Consider the following 7229-nt stretch of genomic DNA (forward strand, 5'->3'; position numbering starts at 1 on the left):
GGGTAAAAGTATCAACAAAACATACAAGTTGTCAAGGGTATAATGTTTAAGTTATAATTAGGGTAAACAAGTGTTGAGAAGGGAATCAAGTCAATCAAAGTAATGGTTTGATATTAAAGGAATCATACTATCATTTAATCCATCTTTTCATTTCATAATCATTATCTTTATCATTATAAGAAGGGCAAAGTTACTTGTTCACAAGCTTTCCCTTTTTATCTGAATCGGTTTACCACTAGTAGAAAAATGCCCTTAGACATTGGTTATAAACTGATGTCCTTTTTTTTCAAACTGATGTCTTCGCATGTGTAGAAAAGGTAGGGGTCTTTAACATTGGTTTTTGGCCGATGTTAAAGGTTTACATAGACATCGGTTTTCTTAGTAAACTGATGTATAATTAGCCTTTTTTTTAATAACATGTTAAAACTAAATTGTTAAAAACGGTATTTATGAGGTTAAAAAGAACTATAAACATATAATACAGAAGAACTTTTAAATGATAGACATCGGATTCTTAAAAAAACTGATGTCTTACTCTGTATTTTACATCGGTTTGTTTACTCAACCGATGTTAAACATAACTTATAACATCAGTTTTACTTGAGGAAACGATTTGAAACTTCTACTTTAACATCGGTTGCGTAAGTTAAACCGATGTACATTGTTCTAAAAGACATCAGTTTCCTTTTGATTTACTTTTATATACTTGCACAAAGCGATGTGTTTTAACATTTTAGACATCGTTTTCACTCCTATAATTCGATTTGTTTGTTAGTTTAGACATCGTTTTTAGTTTAAGCAGGTGATATGTTTTTACTTGCTTCACATCAGTTTTATAACAAGAACCGATGTTTGAGTTCTTTTTTAAAAAACAATAAGCCTGTACATTTGTGCATAAACCCAGTTAAAAGCAAAAAAAAATACTAAATCAACATCGAACAGAACAAAAAACAACATACTGAGTATCATAACCTTTATATTATAAGGGATCTAATGTTTAATGTCATATGACCACTTAATTCTTCATTTTCCTCCTAATAGATGAATAAACTCGTGTGTGCAAACAACAGCCATAAAAGGTGCAAGAAATAAAATGAATCAACAATTGAATAATATAACATATTAAGTAAAAATACATCTAATCTCTGTAGCAATTAGCATTACAGGATGCTTTTTCAGAACTAGCTGGCATTGTACATATTCTAATAAGATGGTATAAAACGCCTTTACTTATAAATGCAATAGAATGAGGAAATGTACATGTACAGAGTAAGCAGAAGATAAACCGGATTTTATGTTAATTATTATATACAGTTAAACGGGGCCTCAGAACTCATGAACCTAGCATGGATGCCATCCATATTCCAAATGATACAATACCTAGAGTTGCAAAATCTTGGCCCAGTTCAAAAATGATATTTTGTTGCTGAATTGGTACACTTTGCCAGTTGGTTCTCCTGATTCAAAACAAATGCACAGCAAAAGTAAAGTTAAAAGGAATAAATGGTGATTTTTAACTAATGAGTGTATGGTAGCTGTATTAAAACTAAAATATGAGTGTATGAGTGTATGGTAGCGACTAGTCAACAAGGTGTCCCCCGTCGACTCAACTCATCGACGTGACAACCATGTATATTGTATTCTTTCAAAAAAAAGGAGTATAAATGTACCTGCCAATTTTCATCTCTTCTGTAAACTTCTATCCCATGGAGACCGGCTTCTTTAAATCTTTTGATGATAGCAACTGGATTTTTTAATGCCCATGGATGAGCCAGCACAGCCACACCACCTGTTTCTCTTATTAGTCGTACTGCTTCTTCTATATCAGGTTCACTTCCCCTGGACACGAACAAGTAAAGCAAAATATTATATTACATACATACAGATTAAGTTAAAATCTAGACACTGAACAATAGTGTCAGCTGATTCACATACGCAGAATAAGCAAGTCCTCCATCATAAAGATATCAGGAAAAAGCTTGCTTCAGATTCTCGGCATGACCTGCTTCTACCATAGCCTGAGCAACGTGCACCCTACCTGGAGCAACACCACTACCTGCAATCTTTGCAACATGATCCAACTTAAGAGGCAACTTCAACTTGTTAAGCTTCGCGACCATGTTTTTTGCACGTAGGTAACGTCCATCCCTTATATCAGCTAAAAACTTCTCCAACTTCTCAGGTCTTGCCAGTCCGCAACTACTGTAGTAAGCAAGAATGTGCACAGGTTCTTCTATTCCACATTCCCCACTGGATAGTCATTTTACCAAAGAAACGTATTAAACAAAAGTATCACGACCATGTTAACTTCTATGTTTAACCGCTATCTAGAGTACGACACAATATAATTAGAGTCTATTTGTAAATTAAGAAAACCGAAGAAAGGTAAAGTACTCCACCTGATCATCTCCATGTTTTCGTAGTTGATTCCTAACGAAAGTGACGGCTTCTGAGCTGAAATAACCGATTAAAGGAGGATTTGCTTCTGTATGTAAGTACAAGATTACCTCCGAATGCAACAATATCCACTTCTAAGGATGCCTGTATATATACCTTTTGCAGCTTCTCAAAATGATTTATTTTTAACATTTAAAACTCCGCATAAACTTCCAAAAAAAAAATCTAAACTTCTCAAATTATCCTTAAAAGTCAAAACTCAAAAGTGTAGTGGACTAAAGTAGGATACCTCGACTTTACACACTGAGCATGTTTGGTTTGATTTCTTATTCAGTAATCTAATTTAATATCAATAAATTAGCATCCAAAAAAATCGTTCATAAAGTCTAGTGGTCACTTGTTCGGATTCCAAATTAATCGGAAAATGTAGTTGTCAAGTGTGATTCGAATATAATAAAAACTACTACTCCATTCATACAACTAGGGCAAGTATATATAGTAAAAAAGAGGTGAAAAAGGACCTGACGAGCAAGAGAAAGGGCGTGATACTGCATACGAGGGCTGCGACCGATATCGCCGAGAACTACCAAAGCTGCCCTGCCTCTCGTCTCACCTTTCCCTAAAATCATCATCAACCTTCAATCTTTATTCATTTAGTGGAATTAATTTTCCAAAAAAAATGTAAAAAAATTGATTTGGAGTTAGCAAATTAGATATATAATCAGTAAGTGGATTAGTATAAATAGCAAAGGGCAGACCTGGCATTGTTCAACTACTGAACAAATGAGGAATTACAAATGTGTGTATTCATCGAATTGTGAGTGGGGTGCCAAGTTGTTGGACGGAGTTGCAGGCCTCATTAAAAGAGGGAGTGATCGAGTAGTGAGGGACCTGCAAAACGGGCCATATATTCTCTTCTATTTTCCGTATCCAATATTTGATTATTTTATCAATTTAAATTATTAATGTTCTCTTCTCATTTGTATTACATTTTTTATTAAAATGGTCTAAAATATCATAAACTCATAATCTAGGGAAATGACCCAAACTATCACGTAGTAAGCAAGCCATACATTCATTTCTACCAAATAAAAATACATCAATACAAAATACATGCAATAAAAACCAAGAACTGTACATTATCATAACTGCAGGCAACATGTTCCGCAACGGTGGTATTGAAAGCAACGAACCAGAAAAAGATCACCACACCGTTGAGCACATACATCTACTAAAAATCTCAACATCTTCAAACCACCATGGAAGTTAGAAACAGACAATAAGCATCACCGAATAAAAGCCAGTAGGACTATTTTTAAACAAAGAAACAAGTTAAATTGTGATAATATGGTAGGAAAGTACTATTAAAAGTCAACCAATTTTACAAGTTAAGCCTTCCAAGACATGATATTCAGTAAATGTAAAATACTTAACATAATCATACAAAACACATTACCTGATAATCAGAAGACTATAAAAAAATTGATAATAAGATAGATACATTACACTGTTTACGAAAATGTTACCTAGGGGGATCAGATTCGTTATCAACATGAACGAGTCCTCCCTGCAATTCACCAATTCTACTCCACCTTCTTTTTAAACCTCTTTCAAAAACCACCTCTTCTTCATACCTCTCATTATTATGATGCTGCTCATTGTTGCACTTTTTCTCTTGAGCATTTCATCAAACACCTTCTGTGCAATAAAATCCTGCAGTACAATTAAACAAAAATACGTAGATGAGGTTATCACCGAGTTTCCTCCTTGGTTAACCTCCTCGGATGAACCCATCACTCTCTTCTTCTTTTTCTTCTCACTACTCTCACCTTCACTAATCCGCTTCTTCTCCGACTTACTAACCTTCAATTTCCCCTCCTTCCCATCTCCCTTCTCCGCACCTCCACCATTCTCATTATCAAAATCTAAACCATCTTAGTCACTTTCCGCACTTCTCCATCCACACCCAAAATACCAAAAAATAAACAAAACAAAGCCAGGACTAAAAAGACAAAAAATAATGAATAAATGAAGGTGAGTTGATAAACAAAATCAAGAAAATTGGGTAGACATGAGAATAGATCGGAAAAAATAGAATAGGTTTGTACCAATCGAGCTCGATTTATGAATTAATCGAGTTTTATTCATATAAATAAGGGTTTTAGGTTTAGAGAGAGTAAGTGAGAAGAGAGACAGTGAGAGATGAGAGAGAAGAGCGACTGTGAGAGATGAGAAGAGAGACGAGAGAGGGAGAGAGAAGAAAGGTTGCGAGTGAGAGAGAAGAGAGAATGAGAGAGAGGTGGAAACGTTTTTGACTGAGGGGGAAAACTGAGCATAAAAAATTTGTTTAAGGGGGGAATTTTTTGGTGTATTAAAAGGGGAATGAAAAAAGCCCGGCTTTTTTTAATTTTTTTAAAAACGATAATAGACATCGGCTAGTTAAGATAGTGATGTCTTATAGCCCCTTTAACATCGGTTTTGAAATGACCGATGTTAAAATTGCTTTTCACATCAGTGACATGTCTAACCGATGTTAAAGGGGTGATGTCGTAGGCACTATTTCTAGTAGTGTACTGTTAGTTAGAACCTCATTTCCTTTCCTAGTTTATGTTTTCTCGCTTTCCAAATCTACTATCAACAATAAACCCTAATTAGGGACCCTTATAATCGAACGACGTTCCCCTGATGTTTACATTTTCTACCCTTTCGTATATATTATACTTATAAATAAATACATGTACTTTATATTCACCTTGTCACATATACATATAAACACATTCACTAAATACTTATACTTAAACCTTTATCGATTTCTCACTTCTACATATCAAGCAATTTACTTATAGCAAGATACGTAACCATGATTAATAGTATCATCGTATTCATATGCTTATATTCCAATCTTTAAGCGACCTTTATTATCACCTTTATATTCATACATTTTTTAGCTAATAAACGATTTATTAATATCACGTTTCTGCAGAAAATTTGACCAGAAGTATTTGCATATACATACAACCCGAGTTTGACATTACCAAGAAATTTTCACAATCAAATCTATATTTTGAATCAATCATACTTATAAATACATGCTCTAATTTCATATTCAAACCGACTCGAAATCTTAACGCTATCTTTATAAAGATTTTCCAAGTTAATGTGAAACTTAACAAATACTCAATTAACAGGTTTTCAAAATTATACTCGACAGATAATCACACAAATTGAACCAATTAGAGTAATTAAAATCTAAAAATCTAAAACTCTGACATGCATCACTCTTATACTTATTTAATCTCAACAATTACTCATACAAGCATATATATCGAATTTAACTACAAAATTTGAATCAAATTCTAAAATTTTCGAACAAAATTTTTGAGGTTCACAAATATATAACACGCAACTATTAAATGAAGTTTAAATTTATTATTAGGGCTCATTAAAACATCACAGCACACCATTGGTTCACCGGAGTTCATCACTGGTGGTTGCGATTTTCTGACAGTGCCCCAATCGGGGTTTTCAGCCCTCAAACCGCTAGTTTTTCAGATTAATTACTAATGTAATCATAGTTAACATCACATTAAATCACAAAATCACATTAAACCAACCAAATTTGGAAAACCCGAACAAAACCCAAGTAGGGTTTCTAATTAACTCGAAGAAATACACATACAATCACATAAAGTTGTATAGGAGAAGAAACTGAGCATGGAGGTGGTCTCAGATTAAAAAACAAGCAAGAAACAAGGGAGATTTGGAGGAGAGAGATTACCAATAATGAGAAATTAGAGAGAGAGAGACTATATGTATCTGTTTATTAAAAGGGCAAAAAGGGTAATTTACCCTTTGTAAATTTCTTTAATTTCCTAAACTAAAATTGCTGAAAAATGAATTTATTAATTATAAAATTGGAATTTAACTACTCACCAAAAATGAACTTTTATCTTTAAAATGTAAAGAATGAATTTATCTATCTCCCCATATTTTTAGAATAATTTTTGAGTGTACGGTTTATTTTCTGCGAATTTTGCAAGATAAATCTTAAAAAAAGAAATAACTTTTATAAAATCATTTTAAAATAACAAAACCTTAAAATAAATACAACCCTTACTTTTAAAAGTCTCTAGGACTATTCTAAAGATAATAGAGCAAGTTTCATAACTTGAACATACTCTGATTATTTTATAAAAATATTTAAAGATCAAATAAACCTCATTTCTTGTAACATAAATCATTTAGAAATATTTAAAAATTCCTCAATCACAATTTTGCACATATAATGGTCAAATAAAAAATATTAATGTATCTCATTCAATCAAATCTCATATTTGCAATTTTTCTCATCTAAATTTTATTCATCAATACTTTTCGCAAATACTGATAAATTGATAATTCAAATTATAAATCAATTTCACATACTCTTAATCAAATAATCATGTAAACACATAAAACCCATTTTATTTCACATTTTCCACATAAATCATTTATATTCCTCTCGTAATCATCTTATCAACTTCACTTTTCATTTAATCGGCTTTTACGGGTCACGTCCCATCCGACGGCCTGACTGACACTTTAACTCAGTTATTAACCACATTTGATATCTTAAGTCATGTACTGACTCGAAAAACTGTAAAAATATATTTTTAGATATTTCTTCACTAATTCACATAATTTGCACATAATCCACATAATTTATATTTTATTCACATAATATAATTTACGAAAATCCTAGTCGTTAGACTTTCTCTTAGGCTCCGTAGCTGAAAAAGGTGGGGGGTTAAAATCAAGATGTCAAGAATATTACAAAAACGTAGAGAAAATGT

General features: G+C 32.6%; 1 pseudogene; it reads right to left on the reverse strand.

Annotated features, from left to right (window-relative positions):
• Positions 1 to 1089: 1089 nt before the first annotated feature.
• Positions 1090 to 4744, reverse strand: LOC141689092 (uncharacterized; annotated as a pseudogene).
• Between the last annotated feature and the right edge of the window lie 2485 nt (positions 4745 to 7229).

The sequence above is a fragment of the Apium graveolens genome, chromosome 10 (genome assembly GCF_009905375.1).
Source record: "Apium graveolens cultivar Ventura chromosome 10, ASM990537v1, whole genome shotgun sequence".
Classification (NCBI taxonomy): Eukaryota; Viridiplantae; Streptophyta; class Magnoliopsida; order Apiales; family Apiaceae; genus Apium; species Apium graveolens.